This window comes from Podarcis cretensis (genome assembly GCF_951804945.1).
Source record: "Podarcis cretensis genome assembly, chromosome: 12".
Lineage (NCBI taxonomy): Eukaryota > Metazoa > Chordata > Lepidosauria > Squamata > Lacertidae > Podarcis > Podarcis cretensis.
In genome coordinates this window covers 52,210,266-52,228,363 of record NC_137181.1, presented here as the reverse complement: position 1 = coordinate 52,228,363, position 18,098 = coordinate 52,210,266, and the positions used below count along the sequence as shown (strand labels likewise).

The 18,098-nt window shown below is 43.1% G+C and overlaps 1 protein-coding gene across 12 annotated transcripts in view; it reads right to left on the bottom strand.

Moving 5' to 3' along the window:
- Window positions 1–18,098, bottom strand: part of ARPP21 (cAMP regulated phosphoprotein 21) — a 256,531-nt gene that overhangs the window by 175,125 nt on the left and 63,308 nt on the right. For 6 of the 12 annotated variants that reach the window (XM_079947765.1, XM_079947777.1, XM_079947773.1 and 3 more), the window contains exon 1: window positions 72–251. The exons of 2 other annotated variants lie outside the window; for them this stretch is intronic. The gene's annotated coding sequence lies outside the window, so the exon portion shown is untranslated. 4 more of the 12 variants (XM_079947784.1, XM_079947783.1, XM_079947776.1 and 1 more) reach the window with 4 other exon arrangements.

Genomic DNA, 18,098 nt, shown 5'->3' with positions numbered 1-18,098 from the left:
CACTATCTGGAAACCACAGATGCTAAGTAAATATTCCGATAATCATAATGGCAAAAGACAGCTGAAATTACCATGCTTCTCCAACTCCATTGTCAAATCAAAGCATCTTTTTTGAAGTTTTCCTATCATCTGGGATCTAGTCTCTGGCGTGAGGGTGGAATATCTTGAGCTGTCATTTTGAGAATGCTCCCAGGTTGCCAAGGCGTCCTGAATCTGATCAGGGAAGCGATGCTTCCAACAGATTTCAAGCCACCTACCCAAACCTGTGCGATTTCCCCATCGCTAGCAATTCTGCCAGTCACTTCCAACCTCACTCCTAAATTATCCGCCATCTGTTATTTACTGCGCAAGTGGAAAGGGAGAGATGAAGCAGCACGTTCACAACAACACGCGAGACGCGTGTCTGTGGGGCACGTATGTTTGGCAGAGAGGATCGGGGCTCAGTGGGGGAACTTTCTCAGCGCCTGCCTGTATTTATTCTCCCCGGGAAACCCAGCCCACCTTTTCGAAGCACACATACAAGGTTGGTGCCGACACCCCCACCCCACCCACGAGCCCCCCCTGCGTGGAAAAAGGCATCTTCCGGGACCTCGTGTCGACCTGGGCAGAAGAACTCCCTAAAAATGCTCAGCCCGAGCCCCATTCGCTACAAACCTCGGATCCCTCCGAAAGCCAGCACGGAAAAGACACGCGTCAGAAGCTCCACACAACCATCTGGCCACGCGCTAGACCCACCCTGCCTGCCCGCGCTGATCGATGGCAGACGCGCGAGAGGCTTCGGGACAAGTGAGGCAAGAGGCGGGTGCGAAGGCAACGAAGACACGCGCGCGCACGTCCACACGTAGGCGGGGAGGGAGGGGGAGGTCGCTGGGCGTTTACCTGCAATGGACACGGCAGCGGCTTCTCGGCGGAGTTTGGGGCTGCTCGGGCTGCAGGGCAGGGCGCCGCTACAGCCTGGAAGGCATGGTCTGCGGCTGCTGCTGCTGCTCCTCCTCTTCCTCGCACTCTGGCTCCGCTCGCCTCCCTCCCTCACTTCCCCGGCTTCCTGGCTCCTCCACGCCCCGCGCCCCTTCCGCCTCCCCTCGGAACTTCGCCTTTATTGTCTCGGCCGCTCGGCTCCCTCACGCCCCGCCGCGCCGCCTCCGTTCCCCTTCCCCTCAGACTCAGCCGCCCGCCCGCCCGCCCGCCTCCCCTTCCTTTCCTTCCCCCTCACGAATCCCGTCCTCCTCCTGCCGCCGCCGCCTCCGGTCGCTTTCCTCCCGCCGTGTCGGCCGCCTCTATTTCTGTCCGTCTCCCACCCCTCCCCTTGGCGCGCGCTGCCTCAGCCTGTGGCCCAACCCTTCGGCGGCTGGCGGGCTCCTCGCCGTCCTCCGCCCCGTCGTCCCCTCCGTCCAACTAGCACTGGCTGCTGCTGCCGCTGCTGCCTCCCCTTCTTCTTCTTCTTCTTCTTCCCCCTCAGCCTCGCCTCTCCCCGCCCACGCGGCCCACCGAAGACAACGTGCCAGGCGCTCGCCCTCCTCGCCGGCTCGGCTCTTAGCGCCTCTCGCGCTCCCGCTCATTCTGCCGGCGGCGGCGGCGGCGACGGGAGAGCTGCTGACTCTTGCCGCCGCCGCCGCGCCGCCGCCGTCTTTATCACGGGGCGGCGGCGGCGGCTGCCTGCTGGCCTCTCCCCTCCTGCTCCCTAACTCCAAGAGCAGAGGCGCGCGCGGGCTCCTGGCTGCCTCATAAATGTGTGTGTGTGTGTGTGTGTGTGTGTGTGTGTTTGCCGGCACGTTGTGTCATCCATTCGCCATGCCCCCCCCCTCAAGCGCCCGCGCCCGCCCATCCTCAGCCTGTAGCTGCGAGACACAAAAGCACACGAACAGCGCTAATCAGGAGAAGCTTCATTAATCTCTGCCCGTTTTTCTCCAGCCTCCAAATATGCCCCCAACCATTCAAATGTAGAGTTGTTGTTATGTATTGCGGTTTTTTTTTAAAACACAACAACAACAACACCACAGGGTTTTGGTTCACCTCAGCAGTTAAGTTTAAAGCAGGGTTGTGGGGGAGATTCTGTATGAAGCCTTCCCCCCCCCCAAGGTTCATTTGGGGAATAATTTACATTTCTCTGTGTGCCCTGTTTTAAAACGGATGCTCTTTATTTTGGCAGATCTTGCATAGCAGCCCATAGATCTAAACACTGGAGTCCCATAGGACTGGTGCCTTGGGGAGGGCACAGAAAATCACCTGGCCACCCTAGAGATGCAAGATGTGGGTGAGTGCACATGTTTGCATGAATCTCTCTCTCTCTCTCTCTCTCTCTCTCTCTATCTATCTATCTCTCTCTCTGTGTGTGTAGGGCTGAACCCTTAATAATGCAAATACAAGGCAGAGAATCTGAGCAGCATGGAATGAGCATGTCTTGTTTTGAAATATCCCAAATCCACAGATCCCGAAGAGGCAACAAATAGGGCAGCTCCTCAGTATTCCCTTACTTTTGAAGTTTTCGACTGGCAGTCTCATCATCAGTCCTTCCATCCCTCCATCGTCTCAGTACCTGGCTTCAGTCCTGTTTCTTTTAAGCATGTGGCTGTGTGCAAACCTGACACACAATATGAAAATGTGATAATTGGCGCTCATCTTGCTGATGCACCACTCATTTGCCCAGCTGAATAAATCCAGAGCGCTCGTTCTCTGCCCAGCTGAGGAAGGGGCATTCACCTCTTTTTTGCTAGGTGGATATTAATATGTAACAAAATTATAGCTGTTGCAGCCCCAGATCTAATTGCTATAGATCATTTCCAGCAGTCCCAGAGAGCCAGCTGCTGGGAAACGGCATGTTTTAGTGAGTGCCTTGTCACACCAACACACCCCACTAGAATAATCGGAAGGGAGGCAGAAACGTTTAATACCACTAGCTGCAGTTATTAAACCCATCACAGCAATGAGAAAGAGGAAACAGGCATATTGCATACACTAAGGTAAGGAAATGTTTTCACCCTCTTCTGCCCAGATGAATCAGGAGGCAAGGTATGTTTCTGATAGCTCTTAAGTTTGCTAAAAATAAATAGGTAAAATGTAAGTGTGTATGTGTGTGTTCTGTACATGTACAGATTTGTACATTACAATTGTGTGTCTCCAGAAGGATCACAGCTTTTCAAAGCTGAGAAAAATGCAGGAGACCACAAACCAATAAGGAACTACATAAATGCAGTAGGAGGCGGCAATTACATCCTTTATGAAACTTTTTTTAAAAAAAAAAAAAATCATTGAAATCTCCTGTGGGATTCTTGGAAGTCAACACCTGCCTTTCAAACAGCCTTGTACAAGAATGGCCCCAACCGAGTGTGGATTAGCAAACTGTGTACACCTCAAGTGATTGGAGGCTTTCAGCCAGCTACACCAAAAGTGGCCTATACTAACTAATGTACCTCCTGAGGAGGCTTGTTTCTGTGGGTAAACTGCAACAAAGAAGTGACCATAAACAATCCTTGCTTATGTTGTAAGTAGCCTTCCTCAGCTTGCTACCCCGTCCTGCCCTTGGGGCTACAAGCATCATCACCCCCTGTGGGAAAAGACATTCACATAACATAATTTCCCAGTTAAAGGGTATCATTCTCCACCTGCTACCTACTCTCCCTAGTTAGATAATTTTAGACTATGGACTTCATGGTATCACTGGAGAGCTCTTTGGACTATATTTTCACTTCTTTTAAAATGCTTGCTTATTTTGGGCACCTGCCTAAGGCATCTGCAATGGCTGCTTCTTCACCACGAGACAATTTAAAGGTTTGGCTACTTGCATGCAAAGCCTTAAATAACCTTGGACTAGGTTATCCAAAACAAGTAGTCTTTTTCCATGTCCAGTAAGGGCATGACAATCGGCTAATGGAACCTGGTTAGTTTTGCCACAGCCTGATGATGCTTGTGGTGACACGGAGCTGGCCTTTTTCACTGCTGACACCCTGCTGAAATAAGAGAGGCCACATCAGTGGGACGCGGGTGGCGCTGTGGTCTAAACCACAGAGCCTAGGGCTTGCTGATCAGAAGGTTGGTGGTTCGAATCCCCGCAACGGGGTGAGCTCCCATTGCTCAGTCCCTGCTCCTGCCAACCTAGCAGTTCGAAAGCATGTCAAAGTGCAAGTAGATAAATAGGTACCGCTACAGCAGGAAGGTAAATGGCGTTTCCGTGCACTGCTCTGGTTCGCCAGAAGCGGCTTAGTCATGCTGGCCACATGACCCAGAAGCTGTATGCTGGCTCCCTCGGCCAGTAAAGCAAGATGAGCGCCACAACCCCAGAGTCGCCTGCGACTGGACCTAACAGTTACCTTTACCTTTCAATCAGTATTGGCATTCCACCTGCTCCAGAAGACGCATAGGTTTTTAGACAAGGATTCCATTGAACTTGTCATTTGATGGTTTTAACTGTTTTTCAACAGTTGTAATTCATATGCTTTTTAATTGTTTTATTGTATATTTTAGTTAAGGATGTGTTGTTACTGTGTAGTTTAGTTATGGATTTATGTTATTGTTGCAAACAACTTAGAATCCATTTAGGTGGTATATAAAATAATAAATGATTATAATAAAAACTTCTGCTGAGTGGGGATCTGGACCTCCACCCTCAAAGTCTTGCCCTGATAACACCACTGACTTTTCTTTCTCCATACTGGTTCTTTTGTGTTCTTATGGGAAGCAGCAGCAGGAAAAGTGGTTGGGTGTGAAAGAGCAGATCTGAGCTGGACTGTGCAGAGGACACCAAACTGGATTGGGGTATCCAATATCTTAGAACAGTGGTTCCCAAACTCCCCCTGCAACAGATCACTTGAAAATTGCAGAGGGTCTTGGACCATGTAGTGATTTTTTTGCCTGTTGTAGCAATTGTAGCAATGATTTTAAATGCACTTTTATTGCTTATTTTATTTCTTATCTATTTTATTGTATTCTACAGAATTAAAATTGCAGTGCAATAAAATGCAACATAAGAAATAAAAGAAGCAGTGAATATTTAATGTGCTGGACATGCCATCTCTCATATTCAAAGACAAATCCACATACACACTGTGGACCACCTGAATGAAATTCATGGACCGCAACTGATCTGTGGACCACAGTTTGGGAACCCCTGTCTTGGAATATAGAAACAAGGTTCAAGATGGTTTGGACAGAATGCAGAACTGGGGCAAAAACTAATAGCATGAATTAAAAAGAGATAAATTAAAGATCTTTATTTAGGTAGGAAGAATCAGATGTACAAAACAAGTTGAGTTTTGACATTAGATGTGGGAAAAGATCTAGGGGTTTCAATAGACTATAAGCTAAACATGAGTCAGCACTGCAACACAGTAGCTGAAAGGGCTAATACAATTCTTGACTGCATCAACAATGTAGAGGAATAACAGCATCCCTATAACAAGAAGTAATGGTACTAATCTATTCTGATTTGGCCAAATGTTACCTGGAGTAAAGCGTCCAGTTCTGGGCACCATAGCTGACAACTTGGAATATGACAAAGATGGTGAGATACTTGGATACCAAGTCCTATGAGAAAAGGCAGAAGGAATTGAATGGGGAGGGGAGCCGCATGGTTTATGAACATGGCTGATAAGACAGTCATCTTCAAAGATTTGAAGGGATGTCACTTAGGTCAATGAGCAGATTTGTTTTCTGTTGCACATGAGGATGAATGAATGAATCGGTTCAAAATTATATGTATAGAAAATGTATACTAAACAATTAGAAGATCGTCCTGATGGTATAAGGAGCAGTGGAACAGACTGCCAAAGAAGGCCTTTAATCAGAATCTGGGTGGGCACCTATGAGGGATGCTTCTGTAGTCCAAGAGTCTTTTGTTATGGTCCACTTCAATTGTGACTTCACAGGGCAAGTCTAATTGCCATTTACACTTTCAGTGATTGATTGCTCAAACTGATTACACTCTGTTGCCCTAATTTTTAAGTACAGTGGTGCCCCGCAAGACGAATGCCTCACAAGACGGAAAACCCGCTAGACGAAAGGGTTTTCCGTTTTGGAGGTGCTTCGCAAAACAAATTTCCTATGGGCTTGCTTCGCAAGACGAAAATGTCTTGCGAGTTCCTGTGGGGGTTTTTTCCTCCCCCCCCCTTTCTAAGCTGCTAAGGCGCTTATCTACTTATCCGCTAAGCCGATAAGCCGCTAAAAGCTGCTAATAGCGCTAATCTGCTAAGCCGTCAATGGGCTTGCTTCGCAAGACGAAAAAACCGCTAGATGAAGAGACTCGCGGAACGGATTAATTTCGTCTTGCAAGGCACCACTGTAATCAATATAAGTTTACAAACTTATTATTATTATTATTGCTCTGTAATAAAACATCACCATTAGGAAAATTTGGAGGCAAACTACACATTACACAAAAATGCATTTAATGAATCCAGTACCTGCAATTTTTAGCAGAACAGTAGTGGGTGCAAGGAGCTGTGTAACTCTTTTTCTGCTGACTATTTTTATGCTCAAAAGCATACATAAAAGCACACACGAAGCTATTCTAATGGAGGATGGCATGCAAGGCAGAGAAGTCTAACATTAATGAGGGACTGATGTTGTCAAATGCTATGTAGTCAACTTGAAGACCAAAATGCAATTTAAAAAAATATAATTAAAATCTTGTCTCATCCATTATTTCACTAGCTAGATTTAGGTAAAAGCACTGTCTTGCAGCATCGATACCATAGCTACATTATAGTGACAATTAATAATTATCTTCTCTAAAGGACTGTAAGGATTACTTTACAATTGTAAGAACTGACCAAAATAATGTATGCAAAGCTCTTTGAACACTATACATATAGTATATATGGTAATTCCATGAAAATGTCAACCTACAGTCTCATTTTTCATTTTCATATATAGTTAACATGTTCTATATCATTTTAAAGATTATTTCCCAAAATTTCAAAATGTCATTTTACAGATGAATAAAACAACCCAGGACTCAGCTACCTTAGTAAAGAAAAAGTGTTTTATATGCGTTAAAACGCTGTGGCACCAGATGGCGGTGTGGAGTTCTGTCTTTTGCCTATGTGATTTCCCACTTTCAGGTTTACAACGCATTTTCCTGAAACACTTTTTTTTATGTGTCTCGATCCAGCCCCACAGTGTGCTATGCAAGATGACTCTGAATCTCTCTTAAGTTTCTTCTTCTTCTAAAGTTCAGTTAAAGAGTTCTTCAAGAAAATACATAATGGGTTAATGACTGTTTATTGTATGTATAGTTTTGCTTTCCCATTTGGTGAAATGACAATAAATTTTGCATTGGAACAAAATCAAATAAGCTTAGGAAAGCAAAACATGAGTGTGTTACATTGGGGGGGGTATTTTCCCTCCTTCAACAAATGAAAAGAAAATTGTATGTGTTTTAATTTTATTTGCTTCTTTGGGGTTCTTAGCATTATGAAAATGTGGTGAGATATTAACTGAAATGTGCTTTACGCACTACAATTATTGTGATCAAAGAAACAGCACAATGGTCCAACTTACGTAGCATGTGTCATTTAAACCTCTTTTTAGGACTCTGGGAAATGTGATTGTGCTGTAATAAAGTGCGGAAGAAGAAACAGCCATTGAAGTGCTGGTGTCAAATTGCAACTTTGTTATTGTTAAGTTTGAAATTGGGAAATTGAAAATAAAATTTGTTAGCCAGGTGGTGCGAGATGGTATTTATTAGTATGGAATCCTCTTCTTTCTTTTTTTAAAAGGAGACTGCAGTAACATCTGTCATGCCTGCAAATGATACATGTAGGTTGAAAAAACCAAATTGTTAGGGTGTCGCCACAGCTACGAGTAAATTCCTGTGGGCATTACAACGTCCCACAAGGATGATGGTGATCTGCACCTTGTGAATACATAGTAAAATGTCATACGCACAAGGTCTTGTTATATTTGTGGCTGTCTTATCAAGGAATAATCACATGTTACATGGCCACAGTTCATTTGCCAGAAAACATTTGATCCCCCATTTCCAATAAACATTATCATGAATTTGACACTTGTCCATGAAATGTTTTGCCACATATGGGGGGGGGGGAATGATTCATACTTCTAGAGAAAACATTTTTCCAAGCTACAGATAAATTCTTGAGGTTGAAGTCTGTTAAACTAGTCACATCTTTTTTAAAAAAACAATAAAAAGAGAGCACTTAAAATACCTGTGTCATACTTTCTGAATTATTTTTGTAAGGAAGATCAAGGCAGTTAAGAAACAAATACTTTAATGTTAATTGGAGTAAAATAATATTAGCTAAAAGACAAACTATTAGGTAAAAAAGCTTACAAATGTAACATTGCTACCATAGAATTGCCTTATAATGGCTCAATAGCAGTGCTTTGGGGGGGGATGCAGGGGTACGTGTACCCCTAAACATTTTGTGAATCTAAGTTTGGCCTCATTGAGGGGCAGTATTTTAATATGAGTAGGAAAATGAGAGTACCCCTAAACATTTTTTAAGAAAAAAACACTGCTCAACAGTACATCACATCAGAGACCAATGTGATTAACCTTAAATTAACAAGGAACCTCTAACAATAATTTGCTTTAATAAATAAAATTATTATCAAGCATTATATTAAACATTACTGTCTTAGTCCTAGGAAACAAAAAGGCTTCTGGTTTGTTTGCCTAGCAGAATACAAAGCAGTTCAAATGGTGGTCATCACTGTGAATCTGGATAAAACCAGTCTACGAATGAGAATTGATATGAAAGAAAATCAAGTATATTATTTTCTGCCCTGGTCCTAGAAAAGTAACATTCTTGTTTGTTCCTCAAGGTATTATTAACTATTGTTGCAAAGGGGTGTTGAATTCTGTCCAAAGAACTGTAAAGTATTGGAATGAAAACTGTACTTAGGTTTTCTGAAACCATCAATTTATAAGACACCATAAGAATGGGATATTTATGCATTGTGCAAGAAAAGTGTTCGCAGCTAACAGTTCCCTGTGTTCCTGTTACTGAACCGGATGCTGAGAAACCAGATTTGGGGATTTAGACCCAAATATTTGTCCTTAACTCGGTGATAATCTTAGGTGATACTATTCTGCAAAGTGGGATGAGGAAAACCCCCTGGTCTGTTCTTGTAGTATTACCACCTTTCCATGACTCAGCTCAGCAACTTGCCAACTTGAAAATGTCATTAAAATGTCATTGCAATTTATGACATGATAAGTATGTATTTGCTTGCTTGCTTTGTAGCCTTCTCTGGTTGTGATGCTTCCCCACATCATAGTTTCATAATTTGCCTGAAGCTGGGAGATATAAATGTGTAACTGGGCTATGCATGGGTGAAACAGACTTAAGATGGCTTGTGAACCTTTCATAAATGTTCCTCAGCGGGTTTGGTCTGTTCCATCACTGCACAAATTTTGAGAGAATAATCCTTTAACAACCCTTAAAATCTTCATGTTTCTAATTGTATAAGATGTGTTTCTTCTTCTTCTTGATATTAGCTGGAAAGTGAGGATCCTATTATGTCCTGTACAAATCCCCAGGGGGTGATGGGACATGGTGATGTGCTGCCACTCTTGGGGAGATTATGGGCTTCCACTTTGGAATGTGGATCCTCTGAATTTCTTCTCCTTATGTAGTCAGGATGTAGGGTGAGAACATGAACCTTCCCAGTGAATATATGCATATTTCTCAGCTTTGAGTAAGATATGGAGGTGTGGTGAGAGGAAGCATAAGTTTCTCAGGCTTCTGTGTCCAGGGAAACTAGGGCTGCATCATCAAACCTTTGTTACCTGGAATTAAGGCCAGTTGAAGTCACTGGACCTTACTTTTGAGTTCAGTACAAATAGTTAAGATTGTGCTATAAGAGGTATTAATCAGCAAAATTGGGTTGAGGATACATCTGTGTGGATGGTGAAGATGATCACCCCAGAATGGAATGGAAAAAAAACTTTGGTCAAGAGACTTTGGCTCATGATGGAAATACTCCTGAACAACAGTCTTGAGGGGCAGATGCGTTTTTCTTGCTGGCTGACAAGGCCTTAGATGAGTTTAGACAATGCACTTGTGTGAAGAAAGTACAAGGTTTGTTTCTCTATGTGGCTAGCAGTGCTGGCAACTTTCATGACTCTTCCTGTCTGTCTCTAGAACAACACAAAACTGTTTCTGCACACTTCCGGGTTAGCGCCATCAACTAATGGCGGATTCCCTCCGAGCTCCGGAGGGAATCAGCTCCACAGGATTGGGTCTTGCCGCTGCGGCGACGCGGGGACCCTTTTAAAAATCACAGGCGCAGAAGCCTGTGAGCGTGGTGACTCGGCGGGCACCATTTGCGCCCCCCCAATCTGCGAAGGAGCCTTTTTAAAGGCTCCGGAACGGGGACGGGGTGCGGTGCGGTGCTGAGAGTAGACTGCGTCTTCTGCGGAGTGAAGCCACAAGCCATTGTCGGAGAGCGCTGACTTTTTCCTTTGAACAATTGGACTTTAAAGCAACAACCCGTGAGTAGTACGGAAATTGGAATTTTAAAGAAAAATTTTGATGAATTAGGAACGAGCGGGGAAGGTTTAAAAAGGAAGTCCGCCCCCCCCCCTGTAAATAATGTAAAGCAAAGGACCTGCTAACTAAGGTCGAGAGAATCTTTTCTTTCTTTTTTGTAAAAGATTTTAACCTCACGATTTGATATTACAAGAAATCTTACTGGAGGATAAAGAGCTAATTTTGGGAGCTGAAGTGTCACCCTCCCGGACCCAGGAGAGTTCCGTGAAAGAGCCTGTTGATGAAGTACCGAAGAGTTTGACAGCTGTCAAGTTAGCTGTCAAGAAGGAAAAAGAGAACTTTGTTTCTGTTGCTTCTGCTGGTTATATTTGTTACAATTTGTTGAAAATAAGGAAGGGCTGATACAAACTAACTTGATTTTTGGATTTGAGCTGAAAGGAACATTAAGGAACCAAAATCCCCCTAGAGGGGGTTTAGGGACATTACAAGAATGGCTGGAGGAGGGAAAATCCAGGCTGAATTGGACAGAGCATTTGTTCTCTTGGGAAAGTTACAAGGCCAAATTGATGTTTTGGCTATAAACGTCACAACTCTGGACTTAACAGTAAATAACATGGTTGAATCTGATAAGGATTTGAAACAGGAAGCCTATTCATTTGGACAAATAGAGAAACCTGAGAGCTTTGAAAATATGGAGAAGGAAACATATGTTGCCCCTGAAGAAAAGGAAGGAGGAGCTGTAATTTTGCAGATGTTAAAGGAGAGCTGTAAATTGAGGCATGACATGATGGCAACAAAGCAAAATAAAAACTTGATGTGGAAAGTCTGGCCTGAATTGGAGAGTGGAAAACTGAGAGATCTCCTTATGTGGAGATCTGAAGACCGAAGGATTATAAATTTGATTAAGGCGGAAGTTGGCGCTTTGGGGACATTTGGATTTGAAAGGAGTTTGAAACAAGATTTGGAATACCCCATAGGCTTTATTTTTAAGTATGGAGGTCTGGCTGGAAGAAACATGGATCCTGTTGGGCCGGAGCCTCTCCGAGATTTGGGGTTTAACATTAAGCACTATCAAAAAGACCGGCAGAGAGGAACTGAGAGAGATTTAAGAGCCTCGGATATGAGATCTCCAGGCTAATACTATATTGAGACTGATGGACACTTGCTGGGGACTGAAACCGGGAAAGGGGTGGATGGAGTCTGGGAATCCAAAGGGTATACAATTATAATTTGTTCTGTTTTTATATTGTTTTGCTATTGGTATGAAAATTTGGAAAGTCGTGGAAGGGAAGTTTGGTTGACATTAGGAAAAATGTTTAAGAATGAGTACTGATGTATAAGCATTGATGTTTAAGTTCGGATAAGTTAAAATTGGTCTCTAAAATGGTCTAAATTAAATGAAGATAAGGTTTGCAAAAATAAATTAAGGAAATGGAAGAAAGAGAAAAAGTAAAATAATAACATGTTAATATAAATTATTAAGTAAAGTTGAGAAATAAGTAATAAGGATTTGCTGAGCTAATAATTTAAATTGGAATACAAGAAGGGGAGGTGTGAGGAGGTCTGAGAAACAAGTTAAAGGAAAATAAGCAATTGAAATTCTATGTGTTTTTAATTGTTTTTAAGTTTTGTATTTTTGTCTTTTTTGTCTTTTTTTGTTTTTGTTTTGTTATTGAAAATCCTAATAAATATTCATTCAAAACAAAACAAAACAAAACTGTTTCTGCACAAGTCTGTCCCGTGACCAACAGAGAACCAAATTTTTAGTGGGGTGAGAGAAAAGGATCAATAAAATTTCAGAAACTTTAGTGTCAAAGATGATGAAAAAGAGACTGTACTCCACGGAAGAGCTCACTTCCATTTCTTTGCTTAATTTGTATTTTTTTGTGAGCTCCATGTTCTTCCCATAGAGTTTTGTTCATTTGCCTTTTATTTATTTTCTTGAGAAGAAGAGATTTGAACTTGTCTCTCCTTCAGTTCTGAAGCTGTTTGTGGACATTTGGGGATATGGCCCATAAACAATTTTGAACATATGTTGCCTTTTATTCTTGCTTGCTCCCAAGTGCTGTTTTTATTTTGCCTTTATTTTTCCACTTTTCACCTTCATCAGGATTCTTCTAGATGCCACCCATTGCATTCTGCATTTGTCTCTCAGCTCTTCTTGGAACCCAAATAAATGGCTTCCTTTGAATTCCTGCCTGCAAAGATATGACTTTCCTCTTTTTTTACAAACTTAAGATAAGTTACTATATAGCTGAAACACAGTAAATCATTTAACTAGTTTCGACTGTCTGATGTCCCTAGGGCTTTGGAGCATCTGGCTTGGTTTGGTTACAGAGCTATTTGGCTATTCTACTGGGATCACCCAACAGAAAATGTACTTTGCAAGGCTGACAAATTCTGGTCTGGATTATACATGCTGATTTATGGATGTGCTAGTACATAGGTGATCCTGCCTGCCTTGTTTGGACTGGGTGTTCATCAATATGCAGATGATACCCAGCTCTACCTCTCTTTCAAATCAGAACCAGTGAAGGCGGTGAAGGTCCTGTGTGAGTGCCTGGAGGCGGTTGGAGGATGGATGGCGGCTAATGGATTGAGGTTGAATCCTGACAAGACAGAAGTACTGTTTTTGGGGGACAGGGGGCGGGCTGGTGTGGAGGACTCCCTGGTCCTGAATGGGGTAACTGTGCCCCTGAAGGACCAGGTGCGCAGCCTGGGAGTCATTTTGGACTCACAGCTGTCCATGGAGGCGCAGGTCAATTCTGTATCCAGGGCAGCTGTCTACCAACTCCACCTGGTACGCAGGCTGAGACCCTACCTGCCTGCGGACTGTCTCGCCAGAGTGGTGCATGCTCTAGTTATCTCCCGCTTGGACTACTGCAATGCGCTCTACGTGGGGCTACCTTTGAAGGTGACTCGGAAACTACAACTAATCCAGAATGCGGCAGCTAGACTGGTGACTGGGGGCGGCCGCCGAGACCACATAACACCGGTCTTGAAAGACCTACATTGGCTCCCAGTACGTTTCCGAGCACAATTCAAAGTGCTGGTGTTGAGCTTTAAAGCCCTAAACGGCCTCGGCCCAGTATACCTGAAGGAGCGTCTCCACCTCCATCGTTCTGCCCGGACGCTGAGGTCCAGTGCCGAGGGCCTTCTGGCGGTTCCCTCATTGCGAGAAGCAAAGCTACAGGGAACCAGGCAGAGGGCCTTCTCGGTCGTGGCGCCTGCCCTGTGGAACGCCCTCCCATCAGATGTCAAAGCAATAAATAACTACCTGACATTCAGAAGACATCTTAAGGCAGCCCTGTTCAGGGAAGTTTTTAATCTGTGATATTTTAGTGTATTTTTGGTTTTTATGGAAGCTACCCTGAGCCCTTTAAATCTGGTTCAAACTGTTACTTCACACTTGCATAGTCATCACTTAATATTGTTAACCACAATATATTGAATGCATGAAAGGGTCATCACAGATATCCACCTTCCATTGATTTGAGCACAAAACTTTTCAAACCTGGTTACTTCACAGCATTGGCTACCTAGCACCAAGTATCTAGAAACTGAATATACAGAGATCAGATGATGTGTAAGCATGGGTCAACCAGCCGTAGATAATTACTGTTGCAGATATTCCTCCGTTTTCTAGAGTTGTATAATATTTTCCATTCTTCCCAGAATGTTTCCCATTTCTCTAACAAGCAAATTAAGCTGTCCTAGTCATTCTGTAGCCATAGAGGACATTCCGAATGCCTGACATCTCCTGCTACCTCATTCCAAAGATGGACTTGTCTGTCAGTTTTTGCTTTTTTGCTCATGAAGTTTGGCATGAGACTCATATTCATGCTCATCTGTTATAAAGGAGTTTCCATAAAGAGTGAACTGTTGCTAATCTTAAATTTTCATCTGCTTAGCACCAAAGGACATTGGCATGAAAGCACAACACAGTTCACCGAAGGAGGGATATTTAGCTTCTGCTGCCATTGGGCCCTCAAACCTGACTGCCAAGCAGCCTTATTTATCACTCAGTGCCCTCAACAATAACACATTTCCTTTACCCCTAATTGCCTCAAAATTTCCTCCAGCTGCTGCTTCCCCCCCAACTTTGCCTTATCCATTAGACATATTTAAATTTTCCCTTTGTTTTGTAATCTACATTTTTTCACACCCTAAAATTACAGCCCTTTCAAGCCGCAAGTCCCTCCATTCAAATAGCTGAACACGGTGTAATTTTAGCATCATATAATTTCCTCCATAATTGCTAAATCATTTTCTTCCTCTTCTGCCACCCTTCCTTTTTATTTCTTGTTTTTTAAAGAAGAAGGAAGCATCCAAGGAGGCACAACTAAAAGAGACAGGAGATTTAATAAAGCTAAGACTGCCTCGCCTCATGTTGCACTATGCCACTGAATCACAGAGCCATAAAACAATATCTCCTCTGTGTGCAAACTTTTCATATCTGCTCTTCCATTCAATAAATCTTAAACTTTCTGGCTCCACAAGTCATCTTAGGTTCACAAGTGCAAAACTCTTTCAAGCGTATCAATGAAATTCCCAAGGAGCATGCAACAAAAAGTATTAAAAACATAAAATGAAACTGTTTAGGGCATTTTTAAATTAAATTTAATTTTGTTTTACTTTTCACTAGTGGTGCCTTAGAGATGGGGAGAACTGACATTTATCAAAATAAAAGTCACACATTTTCACTCTCTTGTATCATGAATGTTTTGTCATAATGGATTTTCGTTTTAATGCTCCAATTACATTTGTAACATTCTTTCAAACTGAATAGCACTAATGACTTCCATTATTATTTACATGCTTCTTTAATTATAAGGTTTTGCATCTCACTCATAACATTCTCTTTCTTTCTCGCTCTCTCCACTACCCCAGATATAAGGCAGATGGATTTTAGCTTTCTGATGCACAAAAGCTCGTGATGATTTAGCCTACATTAATACCTCTTCGTAATGTGCCCACAATCTGAGCGCCTCGCAGAGTTGTAAATTAAATAAAGGAAGAAGAAGAAGTGGGTACGTTTCTCCTCAGGAAAATCACCAAACACAGAGATATATCAAATCTCTTTAAAGCAGTATATATGCAAATTTAATTGAAAACAAATATATATCAAACGGCTTCCCAGGAGAGATGGAAATTTCTCTAAATTAGCAGCACACAAAGCAATAATGCCTATTCTTAACACGTTTAATTTTGCCTGACAGTTTCCTTTTAGTTAAGAATGGTTGCCATTCACTTGGATGGGGAAAGAAGCAAAGGTTGCACTTGGGGACCATGTAAAAACCCTTCACATGTCATATTGGATACAGCAGTCATTGTATTATACAAGGCTCTCATTTGCACTCACCTCAACAGTCAAAGGGATGCGGGTGGCACTGTGGGTTAAAGCACAGAGCCTAGCACTTGCCAATCGAAAGGTCGGCGGTTCAAATCCCCGCGACGGGGTGAGCTCCCATTGCTCGGTCCCTGCTTCTGCCAACCTAGCAGTTTGAAAGCACATCAAAGTGCAAGTAGATAAACAGGTACCACTGTGGTGGGAAGGTAAAAGGCGTTTCCGTGCGCTGCTCTGGTTCGCCAGAAGCAGCTTAGTCATGCTGGCCACATGACCCGGAAGCTGTACGCCAGCTCCCTCGGCCAATAAAGTGAGATGAGCGCCGCAACCCCAGAGTCGGTCACGACTGGACCTAATGGTCAGGGCTCCCTTTACCTTTACAACAGTCAAAATAACAAGCTACTAAAAGTATAAAACTGATCCAGGGAGATGCCCAGAAGTATTTTGCTGTGCATTGCTGTGCAAAACAAGAGCATAAGAATATCCTGCTGAATCAGGCCACTTGGTCCCTCTGGTCCAGAATCCTGTTCTCACAAGTAGCCAACCAGATGCCTCTGGGATGCATGAAACCCAACCAATTTTGCCCCCTGAGCACAACAACACTCTCACCTCCTGTGGTTCCAACAACTGGTATTCAGAAGCCTTCTGCCTTCAACAGTGGAGGCAGAACAAAGCCGTTGTGGTTAGGCAGTTAAACAGATTTATATGTTAGAGAATGCCACCTGTCCCATGTTTTACTCTGCCCTAGGAACTCAATCACATTTACAATGCTGTGGCACACATCAGAGCTGGCAGAACATCCTAATTTCTCAGGCAGAGCTAGCCTACTGCATGAATACTAAAGGTGTCAAAATCCACGTCTCGATAAGCCCTAAAATTTGGTGCAGCATTACTAGAAAAATCTGACATGGAGAATATTTGCACTTATCCATCAAGATGGGGGATTCAGACTGCACTGCAAAAACAGCTACAATGTTTTCAGCTTCCAGGAAAGCTGAAGTCTTGCAGACATTGATTTCTATAAAAGTCTGGAAACAGAACATTTGCACAAGTATATACTTCTCGCCCAAACAGGGAGTTCGTAAGCACTCTGCAATGGTTAAGATACCTCCAAGTCAGTCAGAAAGCTGGAATTTGAACCACATATAAAATATATTGATTAGTAGTAGTAGAGAATAGAAGGGAGAGAGATTAAGATACTTCAGGAAACCCTGAAATCTCAAATTCGCATTGCGCAAAGCCTCTTCAAAAAATCTGAAACTAGAACTTGTTTGCACTCAAGTTGCATGAAGTTTACATCATAACTTGGAAAAGTCAATTAGGCTCATGCACCTTTGATAACTGAGCCAATGAGAAAATTTCAATCTTGTCACACAACTACACTTGCTGAAACTCCCTCTTCTACATAAACCCCCCCCCCAAATTTTATAATTTTACTATACAATACAGTCTCCACAGAGAAAGGAACATCACATTAAGTTTATGGTGTCATTTTACATGGTCTTAAAACATTAGCAGTCCATATAGATTCTCCACTGACAGGGATGTGGGGCCAGTGGGAGAGCTTTATTCTCTCCCCCCCCCCTTATGTATGAAAAGAGGGGAGACCAGGTTTAATCCAATTTGCAACTCTTCTAAGCCCAGTTAGTCATTCTGAACTAGCTATATCCCAAATATTATGGAAGCAGATCTGAAGCGGTAGCTCCGCCTGGGATTTCCAGTGAGATGCTATCACTAGACATGTGGCTACCAGTAGAAAGGGGGGTGGGAATCAAATCTTTCTGCTGGATAGTAGGGTTGGAATCTGGGTTTAGTGAAAGCAGGGCTAAGGCTGGGTTTGGCGAGAGGCTGTTTTAACCATTTTGGATGTGATATAGAAGACCCTGGTCCAAAACATATAAACAATTTTGCATTCCCACCAAGCATGAAAATATGTTCCAAGATTCCTTACTCTGGCTTCTCCTCAGATCGCATAAATCTTTCACCTTTTACTACATAACTCTTAAAGATGAAGAAGTCCCATCACCTTCTGCACCTCGTCACCTACCCACAACAGAGACCAGCCATCAAGCACAGAGTAAGAGAAACTGAACATGGATGGGATGTTTTGCTACAGGAGCTCTGGTGGCTCGCCAGAGTTGTATTTGGGGGAAGGGTTGCTTATATGAGCATCTAGAAACACAGATCTGTGCATGCAGAATTGCAAACTTCACTACGCATCTTGCATAGTCTTCAATAAAATTTCATCAGATTGCATTATTTACGCTGTGCTATGGAAGCTGTTTAGAACAAAGTTTTGT